Here is a 17,042-nt window from a genome sequence, read left to right as displayed (position 1 = left end):
TAAAGCAAATTACATTTGTACTCATTCTTATGTATGACTTTTTCCTCATGAGCTTTCTTTCCAACACTGGAAACTTTCAAACACTTCAGCCCATTACATTGTAGTGCTTTAGATGGCGTGGGCGGGAGACATCTCCAGATCAATGATGCTGAGTGAGACTGTGTGAATTTTGTCATTAAGAGGGCTTAAATACAAATTAACCCTCCGAGCTGAAAAGATCAATTAATCATTGCGCTCTTGCGTTACATAACTAAATCTCCAAATGTACGCTCTTATTTATCTTGTGAGACCACCCTCCCAACTCTGCATTCACCGCGCATTGCAGACCTTGTTGCATGGGGCAGGTTCATGTGTGCATCGTGTAAATGAGGCACAAACTTTTCCTCATTGGCAAGTTCTCTCGAGGGTGCAAGTATTTTCCTCTAATTGTGCAGACTTTGAATGTAAGCGTGCAGAGTCACATTTTGGTATTCATGTTGCTCCCATTTCTTCACAAATTCTGCCACTGTCAAAATAGCTCCCCCACGACATTGTGTTATATATGATTACACGTACTGAGTTCCATTTGGATGGGCCAGCTGGAAGAATGAAATGTGAGGAAAAAAAGTAAATGAAACACTTGATGGTGTCAGACATTTTAGACGACTTCAATTACGACATAAAGGAACTTTCCATCAGTGAATCTGACATTTCAGTAGAAAGATAAACCAAATTGAAAACCTTTAGAAAAATACATTTATTTCACACCGCTATTGTGAATATTTAAAGCAGGAACACACATTTTTTGTGATTTATGTAGTAAATCATCATTAGAAGTGCACATACAAGTTACTCAAAAGTAATAAAGCAATAGAAAACTTATTATTCAAAAAAAAAAAAAAAACACGATTAGTCTACATTGTAATGAACTTCCTCTTTAATGGGACACTTGATTGAATCGAACATTGGCACTTTTATAATAGGTCTGCAGTGCTCCCGTTTGCCTGCGGCCGTGACGCGAACCTTTTTCCAGGGGACGCATACTTTCAAATCAACGTGGAAATTTTCTGGGACTAGATTCCAAAACAATTTCCCTTGAGGTAGTAGGCAACTATTGTAATGCTTCTCGGCTGCATTTGAAGATCATTTTTATATTTTTACAGATCGAAGTGGACAAAAAGAGAAATGTGCAGTGGATTTTGGTGGTGTTTGCTCGTCGCTTTCAGACCTTTAGGGACACTAAAGTTTTTACTACAGACAGCAAGACTTTGGCCCCAGCTAACTGGCTAACCGGCCGCTGACACTGGCTCATCCCGGTAACATTCAAGTGCTGATACAGCACAGGATTAAATTGTCTTTTTACTGAGGAATTAGAAGGCTTTTTTTTCCCAATTAACTGTGATGGCCTCAGTTCCCCTACTGTGATGACAAGCTATCTCAGGGCCACCACCAACTTTTAAGCCTTCCAAATGTTGCTTGCAGATTGTTTTTGACCTTGACAGTTACCAAGCTATGACAGTTTACCGACTGGATCAGATCAGATCAGACTAGTGCAATTAGTGTAAACAAATGAAAACGGAGACATATAAGTATATTTGATTTCTCTTTCCTTTGTAAACAATTACAACCTGCAGTGAGAATGAACATTTTCAGAAGCTGGAGCCTCACCTCCTGCTGCCAGATGTCAGCCTGCTAATCCATCACAAATATTTATAATCGCAAAGTTCAGAGCTACATCATGAGCACAGTACAAATCTGACCAAGAAACAAATAGGAGGTAATTTTTTAGGATATAAATTAATCTAAAAAGTACAAAACAAACCATGACTCAAAGAATGAAGCAGTAGTAATTAAGCATACAATATTAATCCATCTCATTTACAGCTGTGCTATGAGAAATTGATAAAATGTTCAGATGGCGTGATATAAACATTATATCTAATTCATATGCATACAACAGACACTTCTTTTAGTGTAGCTGTATCATCATGATGAATGCAGGAAATAATAGTAATTTATGCAGATTTTAAGCAGCTGTTTCAATTCCTACTGTCAACAGTATTTATTTTATCATTTTTTTATTTTACCAGATTATTGTTCTTCAATGGTCAACGTTTCATTGTGACCATTACCAATCTTATTTTAGGTAGATGGTTTTCTGACGAACTCGAGAAATTTTTTGAAACTAAAACAACTTGGAAGTCAACCTTTTCTTTAAACAGTGCCATTGTTAGGGGAAGTCAAAACAGGTGTTACTTTGGAGACGTTTTAAACGGATTCAGCATGTTCAGTGGGTGATGTGTCGTTGTACTATTTGATTATAGTGATTGGCTGGGAGGTAGTCAGCATTGCACGAAAAACGCGAGAGGAGCGTCACCTATGCTTCGCGTTGGAGTTCATTGTGAACCGAAAAGATAGTTTCATGCCATTGTTAACGTTTTTATATTTTGCCCTCCCGAAAGAGTTAATAACAATTAGGATAAGTGACTAGCGCCACATGATTGCATGAAGGGGTATTACTTCTCATGCAGGCGTACTTAATTAATCAACATTGTTGCTGTGTATTTTCATCTTTTTTTGCGTGACGTCAACCAAGCGCTAGAGGGGAGGCCACCCCAGATGATTGACATATGACGACACCGTACGTCTTGTCGGAAGGAGCCAGTTGCATTTTTAAATCATTGAAGCCTATTGACTGCTAATTCCCTCCTGTACAGTAGGTGCCGCTGTGTACCAGAAAGCGTTGCAACCACCTTCATTATGAGAAGAAGAATCGCCACTACAGCAGAGGAAGATTTGAATCTGTTATAGATGATAACGTTGTTTTGAATTCTTTGTCTTATCGTTGCTGGAGACTGGAGATCATCAAAGAATACCCTGCATGGGCAGCGAAACCCTCGTTGTAAAGTAAGTTTTACGGTGGTGTCCTAATGAGTCACTGTTTAAAATAACTTTTGTAGATAGGAGTTTTGTTGTTGCTACAAACAGAGCGCCACAAACGTTAACGTTACATTTCATGGCGTCTAGCTTCCAACAACTGCTCAATATTAAGGTCTACATTTAATTAATTTGGGTCGCTATTTATATACGTTTTTCTCCAATGATTCTAGAGGTATGAAACTGGAGACTTAGCCAGCTAGCTGTTTCATGCTCTGTTTATCTTAATTAAATGAAACGTAGCTAACGAGAACACGGTAGTTAGCTTGTTAATTAGCTGAAAAGTCTGAATTTTAAATTTAGATGTACTGTGGTTTATTTGCACTAACCCTTTTAGGCTTGAAGTGGGGATTTAATTACATTGTGTGATTGTGATACTAGTAACGTTAACAAGACCTGACATGCATAAGGTCTAGGCAATGCCACAGGGGAGTTGGCGTTGGTAAGATTTGGTCCACGTCGATAGGTGTATTTAGGCCTTTATCCCTTTTAACGTTTAAGTAGTCATTTTTAATGTGTTTAACACTTTTCAGCACAGTGTCAAACTCAAGGCTCGGGGGCCAGATCTGGCCCGCCACATTGCTTTATGTGAAATAATTATTTGAATTCACGTTTCTGTTGTTGTCTTAAACTTTTAAAAGTTTGGAAGAAAACATAACCATTTTTTGTTCCCAATCTATTTTTTTTAACAGTTTTTACTGGTGTCTGTTCTCAAACTTAGATAAGTGTATGAAGAACACACTTCAAATTAATTTGATTTCACGATCATTTTGGCCCTCTGACAGAACTCTAACTACAATGTGGCCCATGATAAAAATTAGTTTGCCACCCTACAGTATGCAGTACAGGCAAGACTGACTTTATGGTCTTTATCAATAGTGGTTCTGAAATGTATCTCCCGAGAGGTTCTGTAATTGGCAAGCGAATGTTACCGTATTTGTCAGTAAATATCGACTGACTGAACCAAACGTTCATTGTCCTGCCTTCTTAGCATATTAGCACCATGCAGTTGTTGTGGGTTTTTTTTTTAGCTCTGGAGCAAGCAAACAAAACAACCACACAGGGACCGTGTGGAGAGATATCGACTGTAGTGGCTACTGACTAGATTAGGTTTATGGCTTTTGTCAAAACATTCAGATGCATTTTACACATGCATATTTGCCAATGCATGTCACGTGTTCTGCATGTAAAGAGAATAAGATGTCATTAATTTTTTCAGACTTTTTGATATGTCTAAACGAAGCCGTGTTTGGCAGAATTCCCAACATGCTTAAATGCACTTTCCACTTATAATATTTTAGAGAAAAACTGTAATAAATGTCCCATCACTTGTGAACTTAAAATATAACATGATTTTTTTTCTCCCAGTGTTTATTGTAAGAGTAAAAGATTTATAATTTCAAAACAAACTAAAACAACATAAACGAGCCAGTCTTTTCAACAGCTCTTTTTAGCGAATGGTGGGTTAACGAAGCCTTGTTTAACCCCTCTAGGTCTAATTTTGACCTGATTTGGGCCACTGATCTTGTTAAAGCTAATACAAGGTATTTAAAAAAAAACACTAGGACAATAAAAAACCATATTGGTTGACAAAGCAGGTAGAGGTTCAAAACATGGCCAGGTCTCCATTCCTAAATGCTTCCAAATGGAATTTATTTGATTGCAAAGTTTAATCTAGGGACCCATAAGACCATTGACACCATGGGGTGAACACGCCAAAGATCCTATCATCCCGGTCATTCCTTGGGTAGAACCCTAAGTACTTTTGACCAAGCTAGACATAATTTGCAAATATATTTTCACTCACTAAAATACATTTGACAGTACGAGCAGCATTATAAAGAAGCAAAAAAAAAAAAAAAAAAGAGGCAGAGAATGTCCCAAACTTCCAGCTTCCATTTCAACCCCTCCAAACAATATGAGAAATTTTTGACAGGACAGATTTTCATGGAATTCAACAGGTGTGGTCTTCAATTTAATTTTAGAGCCTAACCGCAAAAATAGATGGAATGGCAGCGGAAGGAAGACAATCCCAACTGTGAATTCATTACGAAGCTCCTGTCAGACACACACAAGCTGGTGTGACATCCGTCCCCATCTTTTCCATTTGTTCTCTTCAGTCTGTACTTGTATAGCCGCTGTGCATTCTGGGAAGAGGAACGATGCGTTTGGAGGGGTGAGATCATGTCAGCCTCAAGTTGACGAGTAGGACTTGTGGTAGTTCCTGGCCTGTATTGCAACGGTGTTAGGTGTAGTCACAATCCAGATACTCTCATTACTGACTTGTTCTAATTGGTGCTAAGAAAAGTGCCCTGATCACCAAGTGGATGCCGAGCAATGCCAAGAGGTGCAGTGATTAAAAGGAGAGCAGGCTGGCTGTGATTTCATTTGAGCAGTCAGTCCTTATGTACCTCTGTCTTTTGTATTGAACTGCTGATTCGTATTTGAATTGTCTTAGTGTAGCAGGTGCAGACTGCTGGGATTCGTTGAAGTTGGAAGTATTGTTGTGCTGTGCCCTTGTTCCCAATACTCTGCGCATTTATTGGCCTTTTGGGCTGTGGCATTTTAGAGCCACTTGTGTGTTTAATTGGTTGTACCCAGCTTCCAGGACACACCTGATCTATATTCTTTGTTTGGTAGTTTTGTTTTTTTGTATATCACCTTTATTAAAATACCACTTTTGTTCACTGTCAACTGCTTTGTCAATGTTAGTAACACTGGCCTCTCCGCTATCGCACATTTTGTAGTTTATCGCGGAACCTTATGGAGTAAGAATGCTGTCGGAAAGTGTGTTTAACCATTCATATCCATAGCTTAACCATTTGGAGCTGCTATAGCTTATGTGTACAAGTCTAAATTGTTTGAGTACGATTTTTTTGTGTGTGTGAGTACGACTATATTTTGTGACTTTGAATATTAAGACTCCAAACCAAATTGTGTATGTGTGTGATTTTTTTTTTTTTTTTTTTTTACAAACCTAAAATCTGCATTTTCAATACAAATCTCACTTGTAAATAAATAAATAAACTGTTTCCTAGTGTCTTAAGGTGTATGCACACCAGAGGCCTGTTTGGTCTGTAACAAAGCATATTTATTTTATTTAAGTTTTTTTGTTTGGTGCTGTTTGTCCGGAGCTCCTCTGGTTCCAGGGTATGAGGAACAAAATACTTACTGATTTGTAAACCCTGTTATGTACTCATACTCACATTTTAATTATCAGTATTGACTAGGGATGGGATGGGATTTTGTGGGACAAGATCTCGCGAGATTAGCACGCCAAGAGATTTCTTGGCCCTGCACAGCACATGATCCCTTTTCTTCTACGCAAGTAAATCAGCTGCTTGTTACTGCTCTGACACGAAACTTTAAAATAAAGGTTACCAAAGCCAATGTTTTATTTTGACATGAAGGCTTTGTGTTGAAGTTGATACTGGAAAGTATGTCACAACAACAGCTGACTTAGCACACAAACATTTCCGGCGGGAGGGTCATGAGATGAGTTCCTTGCATTGAAAGCAGCTTCTAACATAAATTAGCCACTAGCTAACAACACTCTATATCAGTTAGCGAAAGGAATCGGATGACTCTGCACACACTGATGCAGACACACTTTGAGTTGCTGTTTGTACACCTAGACAAAGTTTGAACAAACCAGTCTGATTCAGTATATATTTAACTAACAAAAATGTTGATTATGGGGAAAAAAAAGTATTGTTGGTCATACATAATTGAGTGGAAATGTGTTATCTGGTCTTCTGCTTTTATAATTGCTTTTCACAGCCAAAATAATAATTAAAAAAACATGAATACCTACTCTCAATATCTGCAGGCCTAAGGAAAAAAATCAGGATACTCCAATAACTTTCAAATCACCTGTGGCAATATTTTGGTTCGCCAGTGGAAGAAAAGGATGGATAAAAAACTCCTGCCCAAAAAAGTAGTACTCTACTGTATTAGGAAAGATCTCAGCTATAGCTGAAAAATGAGCTAGCTCTTCTTTTATGTTCGCATTGACGCACTAGACTAGATCATCCATTTTGTTGCAGTGTGCTCAGTAAAAAGAAACCATTTTGAAAACTGAAACATGTGTCAGGCTCCCTTCTTTTGTATATTACAAATTTTGCTGAAATCTTGTCATGTCTTTTTCTTGTGCAGTCAAACACATGAGACACCTCGTGGGATTTGTGTCCTGTTCCATCTCTAGTGTCCACAGTAAATCCTCAGTAATCTGTGCCTATAGTTTACTTTATATATATATATATATATATATATATATATATATATATATATATAATATATAATCTATATCCCAACAAAGCCATTGCCATGAGCTGAGCTGCAACTTGTACGTGGAGTCTAAAAAAAACAAAACTGCGAAAAGCACTGTGAGTGCACTCCAAAGACTGCCTCTTTTGTGTTTTTCCTTGTGGAGTGTTAGAAATTGTGCATTTTGTCACCCTGTTACCAGGGACTAAGCCCAAATGAATAAGCAATTTTGCACTTATCCAAGAAGCGTGTACTTTTTTGCTGAAAGGATTACCAATATAAAGCTCGCATAAGAAGTACCAATTTAGTTTTCTTGGTATCCAGCGTTTAGCACATGTACACGAATTTGTCTCCTATGCCTCTACCCTGGTACTACTCTCCCAGCTAAGCTGATGAGACCAAAAGAAATCCTTTTCCCTCGGCCCAGTATGTTATACCTTTGTCCAAATAGTTATCATTCCCTTCCATCTTTCTTTAGTTCAGGCTGAGCCACATGGAACGAATTATCTGCCTTATAAGACCCTTCTGTGGTCTTTATGTCCTCTGCGTCCAATAAACGTACAGCTAGAATGTCCTTAAAAAGACTCGTCTGTCCTCGAATATTAACCAACATTAAAATGACCTATCCTTGTAAATGTAAGATGCATGTAACAATCTGTTCTCCCTGAAAACGATGAAAATAATTGGTTTTTAGGTAATTTATAAAAGTGAAAACAAATTTAAAAATTATCATTGTGTGAAGGCTTATATTGTTCGTCTTTTTTTATTCCGCCTGTTTTTTGACGCACTTCAACTCATTCCCAGTTCATCCGATTCACACTGTTCCAATTTCATATTACAGTGGGCCCCCGGGTAACGAACTTAATCCGTTCAGCGGCTACGCTCGTATCTCGGATTGCTCGTATAGCGGGCAATCCAAACCCATGTTAATTCGTGAATGCGTGCAACGCGCGCAGAAGCCTTAGGTAAAATCATCACGCTGTATACATATATCAATATTAAGTGACATAATCTACTGTACAGTTGCATTAAATAACAAATACAAAGGAAAAATGACTTTTACCTTTGGAAAGACGTGACTTGTGCTGAGATGAGCAGAGATAAATGCTCGAAGTCAACACGGTAAATCAGATATGCTATTGGTCTTACAGTGTCACAGTAACTTTTTCAGTCAGGGTTTTCTCTACTTCCTTCCATCCCAACCAGCTGTGCCATCAAGCTAGATAAAGGCGTTCGGCCAATAGCATATCGGCACTTCTGTGATTGACGTGTGACGCCGGCCAATAGCATCTCCGTGAGTGAGACCGGGTGACCTTAATCGACCAATAGCATATTGGCGTCTCCTTGACTGACTGATAATTATTCGCACTTTTTTTTTAAACGGTTGGAATGTATTGACATCTTATTGATTAAAACACATTTAAACCTGTGACGATTTTTTGTCCTGCAATCGGCACACTTAATTTCATGTCAGCTGTTTTTCCCGACGTGAATTGAGCACGGTGGAAGCGGAGAGGTGGTTGTGTGTGTTGCATTTACTAGGCAGCACACTTATGGCTTGTTCGAGCGTCAGTTCACCTTTGGTTACAACTCGCAAAATTGCAACAATGACGCTGTCCCAATGCATATCGGGAGATCGCCGACTAACCTGACATGCAATCTTGTCTAGCAACCATTATATGGCGCTGTATCATCACCCGTAATAGGGTGCAGAGATTAACCTCTTGAGTTAATACAGCAACGCATATAGGCTATTGGTCTTACAGTGTTACAGTAACTCTTTCAGTCATGGTGCAAATCACGGAGATACTAAAACATCATCCTCTTATTTCTTCCTTTACCGCTGCTAGTAATTTTAGAAGCTATGTCTAACAGATAAAGTTTGCAAAGTCTTCAAAACATTCCGTTTTTCACTCATTTTGTCTACTTCCTTCCATCCTGTCCCATCAAGCTAGATAAAGGCGTTCGGCCAATAGCATATCGGCATTTCTGTGATTGACGTGTGACGCCGGCCAATAGCATCTCCGTGAGTGAGACCGGGTGACCTTAATCGACCAATAGCATATTGGCGTCTCCTTGACTGACTGATAATTACTCGCACTTTTTTTTAAACGGTTGGAATGTATTGACAATTAATTAAAAAAAAACACACATTTAAACCAATGACAATTCTTTGTCCTGCAATCGGCACATTTAATTTCATGTCAGCTGTTTTTCCCTTTAGCTGTACAAACACTACACTTAAATGGTAATATATTTAGACACCGTGAGTGAGACAGTCAGTGTGAGATTGTAAGACCAATAGCGTTCACGTTACCGCCATAAGTATCTGTTAATGATTGTAGATGACGCAACTGCTGAATATGTTGACGTAGTTAGGTGAGAACATTTCTACATACTCAATGGCTGGTTTGTCGGAATGCTCGCAAGACGAGAGGTTTGCTCGTAAGCGGAGGACAAAAATCTCCCTGATCCACGCTCGTAAGGCGAATTGTTCGCAAATCAGGGTGCTCGTAAGCCGGGGGCTGACTGTATTCCAAATAATCATGCGATGCCTGCTTCCATTTTTCTCATGACAAATATTTACAGATTTTCCCACAATTCTGTTCCAACCTTGGAATATTCAGAATACTTCACAGATTCAAGCCATTCAAACATTCCACATCATTCCACCATTCAAAGGATTTTTCAACAAAAACGAATGTAGTCCAACGCCTCACACGCAATTTCTTCAGGATTTGCACTATTGTTAAGTATTATATGGTACCCATAAACAATATTTCAGTTATGTTAAAGCAGTGCTTCTCAGAGTTTTTTTTCAGTTTCACACATCGGTGCACTTATTTTTTTCAGTTTTAGACTAAGCTGTAACCCGTATAATTGCTGTAAAAAATAATTGATGAAAGTTGATCTGTATTGCTTTTGTTAATGTTAAAAAGGTTGCAGGTTTATGTGTACTTATACAATTTTTATAGATAATCTTATTTTTTAGTCAGCGTGTCTGGGGGGGGGGGGGGGGGGGGGGGGGGTCTCCTTCGTTGAGGGGGCCTGGCAAAATAAAATTGAGAAGCACAAAAGCAGTGACTACCACTCAGACAGATTATTGGAAATCAATATAACAGAAGTCAACTCATCATAACCAAGTTCATTTTAGATACTGTAAATATTATAGTAGATACTGTATGTCCTTGATCCTCAGTGTCTGTATCTGTTACAAAAACACAACTGTGTGTCTTTTATAGTAACACACACACACACACACACAGGATGTACTACTGTCACCATCATTCCTCCCTTTGGATATCGAGTCTTTTTTTTTTAATCCATTTTGAGGTTTAAAGGAAAGTTCTGTGCAGCAGTCTTGGATGGCAGCTGTGACTTCCAGGAGTTCTGGACCGTTGCTGATAGCTGGATTTTGCAACCACAGCCAAGCCCTTTCTCTCCCTCCCGCCGCCCAATTTCCAGCCTCTGTGCTGCTAAACTAACAAACTGATTGCTCAGTGGCAGCTTCTTAATTATGCTTCGTAATTACCAAAACTTACTTTAAATTTGCATGCTTTATTGACATGATAGAGGAAGCTGTTTATTTCCTACCTACACGTTGCATTTCATTGGCTTCGGGGGGGTTTAAGAGCCCTCAAACTATGTCCTGTAATTAAACCTGATCCTGCACTAATGAAATTGCAACCTGCGAACAACAGCTTGAGCTGCTGTGTTAAACGGCATTAAATGCTAAAATGGCTTCATTTACTCTGAGGTCTGTTGCTACAAGCTTTACCGTCACGTCAGTAAAATGAAATTACAAACTCTTCAAATGCTATAATCTGTTTCAGTGCAGCACATTTCCTATTTGCTCTTTAAAGACTGTTTCAATAAAACCTGTTATTGACTTACAGTTTGACCTCAAGTCATTCTTAAAATCTGTTGTCCAAAACAAAACATAAGTTTCACTTATGTAAGTTATTAGTTATTATAAGTGTGGCGCTGCCATTGTGGAGTAAACATTTTTGACTGGTAAACTCTTTTACATTAAACAGTCTGCCACCGTCTTGCCCTTACCAATTATTTATTTATTTTTTATTTATTTTGAGGGGGCACTGAGAAGATATTGGAATTCAGCATTTGAAAATCCTAACAAGAGTCCAAAGCCAAATAAAGATATTTCATGTCTTCGAGTCAAATAATCTGTTGTTCCATCTGTAATCACAAGGAGAAAGGTAGATAATCACAAGGCATTGTTGTCATTGCTTTTTATTGAATTAAAACTGAATAGGCTGTAGTGACAACAGTGCAATTTTCCTTTGCTCTGTGGCTGATATAGTAAGTGAACGGCATTCAAAACTGTCTTCGTGACAATGCAATGTGAGTCAAAATTGATAAAAGAGGGAGGAAAAAACATGTCGAATGAGCACAAATGTCAACCAAGTACATTCATAGAAGTTTAATGATCTGTTTTGGCCAGCCTCTGTCCTTATGTCTGCCAAAGTGCACTACGCAGGGAGAGAATGTTGATAATTTGTTTGGCCCACAGCTCTCAATGGCTCCATTCCACTGAATAATTTCAGACGTTCCGGAATCACGTGACCTTTGCCTAATACTTTGTAGTGCCCCCTCAAGTATTTCCTTTATGTGAACAGCTTGGAAATGCTGTTTGTTCTATATAGCAACACAGTTTGTTGCATTTCCTGTGAACTTTTATTGCAGCAAGCTGAGACTAATTTGGTATTTTGGGCAGGACGGACAAAAATACATCATGGATAAGTACACACTATGATGGCACATTGTGAGTTTTAACAGCAATTGAAATCATCTTAGCATCAAGTAAGAGGCCAAAATGCATACTGTAATATTGTAATATTGTAAATTTACAAAACCAGGGAATAGCCAACATTTACATAGCCAAACTTTTGCCAACACTTATGCATACTTAAAAATAGGTCTAAAAGTACTTGTAAACAAGTAAACCTTCAAACGTATTTCAAACATGTATAAAGATAGGTGCAAATTTGTGTAAATATTACAAACGTAAGTGTACTTAGAAACACATTTGAACATATTTATAGGCTAAATGGTAAAACGGTGGCGCCATCTATGGTTCAAGTCTATGCACATTCATAAATTTATAGTCTACAGCAAGAGTGTCAAACTGATTTTTATCGTGGGCCACATTGTACTTGTAGTGTCTGTTCGAGGGCCGGAATGAATCTAAAAATAGTCTAAAAAAGCTTCAATTTGAACGTACCCCTTTAATTTCTCTAAAATCCTGAAAATTTAGGACTTAAAAGTTGAAAAACGTGTCTAATCAATGCCATTTATTGCTGGTTTACATCTTTACCTAGTTTTGACAACAGGCCGATAAAAACTGTTGATAAGATAGATCGGGAACAGAAAATGGTTATTTTTGAAGACAATCTGCAAGTTTAGCTAGAAACTTCAGATCAAATCAGCATTTGGCGGGCCACATAATATGATGTGGCGGGCCGGTTCTGGCCCCCGGGCCTTGAGTTTGACACCTGTGGTCTACAGCAATGTAGCTTGATGGTGCAGTGATTAGCACATCCGCCTCACAGTTCAGGTACCTGAGTTTGTATACAGCTGGCTCCGGCCTTCCTGTGTGGAGTTTGCATGTTCTCCCCGAGCCTGCGTGGGTTCTTTCCAGGCATTATGGCTTCCTTCCACACTCCAAAAACATGCACGGCGGGTGTATTGGACATACTAAATTGTCCTTAGTTGTGATTGGGTGCGTGAATGGTTGTTCATTTCGGTCCTGCATTTGACTGGCAACCACTTAAGGGTGTCCCCCCACCTACCGCCCGAAGTAAGCAGAACAGCAGTACAGAAAAAAGATGGATGGATAGAATTTGGGAAGAAATGCAGTTTTGACCAATTAACCCACAAGTAAGTTCAAATGTTTGCAGGTACGTTTAAACATTTCTTAGATATGCTTGTAAATATATTTTGTAAGTATGTTTTTCACGGTTAATGGGGAACGGAAAAACCCTTTAAAAAATGAATTCTGCAAAGTAGCATTGACCCCCCCCACCCCACCCCTTGGACATTGTACGCACAGAAATAAAGTTTATAAAATGCGTTTAGTAAAAATCCTCCTTACCATTCGTTCCCATGCTAAGTTATCTAACCGTACTATGGAAGTAGTCTTTCTTTGGGCACACATTTTCTTTTTCAGCACGTAGCAGAGTGCATCAGTGAGTGACTCACTAATGCTGAACTCCGGCCGCGTTATTTAGCGCTACTGCTACCCCTTCTCCCGCCCATTGTCACATTGCGTTGCAACTGTTCTTAAAGGGCCAGCCTCAGTCTGGGTTGTCACTCTGTTCAATCTGCCCCCACACCTCCATTTCTCTCGCTTAAATCTCCACACGGTTCGTCACAGTCATAAGCGTACAGCCTGAGAGTCATATTAAGTTCTTGCCAAAATTCCTTTACATAGTGCCAGATGAAAAAGAGCAGTGGTTTAGTTCTAAGCAAAAGTGGCTTCAATTGAACAAGACAGTGTATTACAGCTGATAGACAGCTTCAAACTCCACTTTGGGACTGAGCGCATGAGTGCTGCAATGCATCGTGCGCTGCTGTGAAGTGATGGTCCTTTGGGGAAAAAAAAACAAAAAAAAACTTGGACCAAAGTGGTGAGGGAACACTGTAGTTGAATAAATAGCTAGGCCAAATTATCAGGTAACTAAACAGCAGTTTCAAACTCTTCTTGTTATTTTATTGTGGTGAATACACTAATAAAATGTGTTTATTTATACTGCATGTTCAGAAACACCACACGCTTCTGGTGGTTTCTCTAATTGGTTCTCATTTCATTTCATATCCCAATGGATCTGTCAACATAAATTACATCAAGTTTAACAGCCTAACCCATCATCAAGCAGATTGGAGAGAGAAAAAACAACCCTCTTAACCCACACTACATTATGAAATAAACATTCAACGAAAATGTACTACAGTGGACCCTTATTTACGACGTCCCTGCTTTACGTTTTTTCACTTTTCAACGTAGACTGCAATGTTTTTTGTCCTCTTACGATGTTATTTAATTGCATACATGTATATTATAGATACGTAGCACTTACTTTACCATTTTGTTACCAATATTTAATATGTAATTATAATTTTTTATGTTTTTATCAAGGGTTTTATACGCATTAGCTAATTACCATAGGTTTCTATTGCCTGCCATACGACGATTTCGCCTTACGATCTCAACCCCTGAAGGAATTAATTTCATATTACTCGGGTCCACTCTATCCATCTCAGTATCTTATCTATCTTAACAGGACTAAGATGGAAATTTGCCTTTTATTCTGAGTCAAACCAAAGGCTCACTGAGAGTCACTCCGGACTCCACTGTCAGGCAGAAGTAAACTTTGACATAGTGTATAGGGCAATGGCAGGGATTAAAGTGCCAGTCTTGAGATAAGCGAAAAGCTCCACCACCATGCCTCAGCCATGAAGCTTCTTCCAACTGTCTTCGATCAGATCAATGCGTGAAATTAAATGTTCCAATGTGGTCATGCTGAATGCTACTAGAACTAGCAGGTCAATCAAAGAGCTTGAAATACTCTCAGGAAGAAGTTCTAACACATACCGCCTGCTCTGTCCTCAGCATGCCCATGGGGGTCTGCTATTGATCAGTGCCTGAATTCCAAACATGATACCTTCACACCTCATGTCTTTTCTTTTAATGCAGCTCTCTCTCGCTCTCTCTCTCTCTCTCTCTCTCTCTGCCCCATTAGTCTCGCGAACAGCTGTCAGCAATGCCAGGGGCTGCTGGGCAAAATGCTGAACACCAGCCGACAGCAGAAAGGTTGTGGGGAGCAGGACCAGAAATTTAGCAGAATGATGAGAAGCATAAAAGGAGTCAAGCCAAATCTTCTTTTTGTGGTAATCTTTGGCGTTTCAAGCAAATGAATCACGACAAACAAAAGCCTGCTGCGTCAAGAGAATAAATGTTCACGGGGGATCTGGAAACTTGCATGTGATTTTAGATTCTCTTGTACAATTCATTCTTTCAATTGATTTAGTCCACTCTGGTTGACCGTTGACTAGGGCTGGGCGATAAGATCGATAAATCTATGTATTGCGAAATGAAGGCACACAATATGACATTCAGGTTTCAACATATTGCATATCATTTTTGAGACACCTTATATTGTAATATATATAATATTTATTACAACAACTATAAGTTACAACTGTACATTTCTTTTTGGTTTTCGTTGCCCTTCTCAATCTCATCAATGCAAGTGGCATCACAGATCTGGGATGTTTCAATATGCTTTACCAGCAAAATGGCTGACCAAAACGAAGTCGAGTATGAAATTATTCGTAATAAGAGGTAAAAAATGTCCATTTGGAAATATTTTAGCTTGAAAAGAAGAAGGTCTGACAACAATATAGTGGATGTTTTCATTGCCCACAAACGTGTTCAAGCGGTGGAGTGACGAATTTGACAAACCTCCGTATGACATCATCATCCAGCCTCAAGCATGTCCAGCAAGACAGACTTTAATATGGAAATGAAAGAAGACTTTAATATGGAAATGAAAGAAGTGCTATTCAAGATGGCAGAAGTCAACCATCCATAATAAACTCATTTTCAAATCATTCCATGAAGTATGATAGCAAGTCCAGGAGCAAAAACCAGGAGCTGATCAACAAGGTAAACAAAACTCCATTCCTTAATTTCTATTATTATTTACATTCACATTTCATGCTGTAATGATGTGCGTTTTTGTTTTTTTTTAAAAAAAATGATGTTCAATGTATGTATGCTCATAGAAGTCAATGATGTGCTGCTCTTGAAAACAATAACAAATAGAATGTATCTACTCAAGTAAAATGTTTTCTGTTATTTCAGTCATCAGTGCTTCATTATCACTGCCCTTATTGCCCTATCACTGTCTTTTATTGCCTACTTTATTATTCACTCTATTTTGTTGAACGTAAGTGTTCTCAGGGAAGCGATCAGAACAAGAATTTAATTGTAGTGTAACTATGCATACGACAATAAAACTCCTAAATCTTGAATTTTAAATATGCCAATAAAGATTTTATTTTATTTCTTTCCAAACATTGCCAAATATATCACAATACACATTGCAATACACTTTTACTGTATTGGAGTGTATTGGGCTCTAAGTCGATAGGCTGGCACATGTGTGCTCTGTGTAAAAACCCGTCGTAACTTCATTTTTGTGTTGGCACAAATCTAGCTTTCCGTATTTGGAACTGAACTGGACATTTCTGGATGTCCCGGCACACAGTGAGGCCGCTCCGCAACGCATTTGACATTTTGGTAACAAGGAACGGACTGCCCAATTCTTAAAAAAAATTGTGATGGCCTGTAGAGTTGGAAATTTTGGTAGATTTGATCGAGGAGCACAGTCAGACAGATTTATATACTAAAGTAGGCTCATATGAAATTGTATCGTAGTATTTCAATTTAAACAATCTCAAAATATACCGCTTCTGTTTTAGAATATGAAAAGGTATACTCATAGTGAACTTAAAGTAGATTTTGTTATGGTAAGCACATTGGAAAATGGATGCATGGGTAAAATTGGTACGATTTGTAAAGAAAAACAGAAAAACTGCATCTCATTGGGCAGTAATTTACTGCAATTGTTCCTGTCATAACACTTGCACTCTAATTGTGATTTTCATCCATTCATGAGGAAAAATCAAAGGCATCTTGCTGAGTCATTTTGATCATTACCTATCATGCAGTCCTACAATTACCCATCTGAGAAAAAGAAAAATGATTGTTTGGAGAATACATCTGCATCACCTGATCGTGCTGTATGGGGTTAGCATTTTTTCTCTGTTCTTGCATG

At 38.6% G+C, this 17,042-nt stretch overlaps 1 long non-coding RNA gene across 1 annotated transcript; it reads left to right on the top strand.

Moving 5' to 3' along the window:
• Positions 1 to 2,753: 2,753 nt before the first annotated feature.
• LOC148414974 (uncharacterized) lies at positions 2,754 to 15,188 on the top strand. The gene is made up of 2 exons (XR_015867489.1): positions 2,754 to 2,886; positions 14,943 to 15,188. It is a non-coding gene; the product is annotated as an uncharacterized LOC148414974 (long non-coding RNA).
• Positions 15,189 to 17,042: the final 1,854 nt, after the last annotated feature.

This window comes from Hippichthys cyanospilos, chromosome 12, assembly GCF_059441005.1.
Source record: "Hippichthys cyanospilos isolate Australia breed blue-spotted pipefish chromosome 12, RoL_Hcya_1.0, whole genome shotgun sequence".
NCBI lineage: Eukaryota > Metazoa > Chordata > Actinopteri > Syngnathiformes > Syngnathidae > Hippichthys > Hippichthys cyanospilos.
This window is presented reverse-complemented; position numbering and strand designations above follow the sequence as displayed.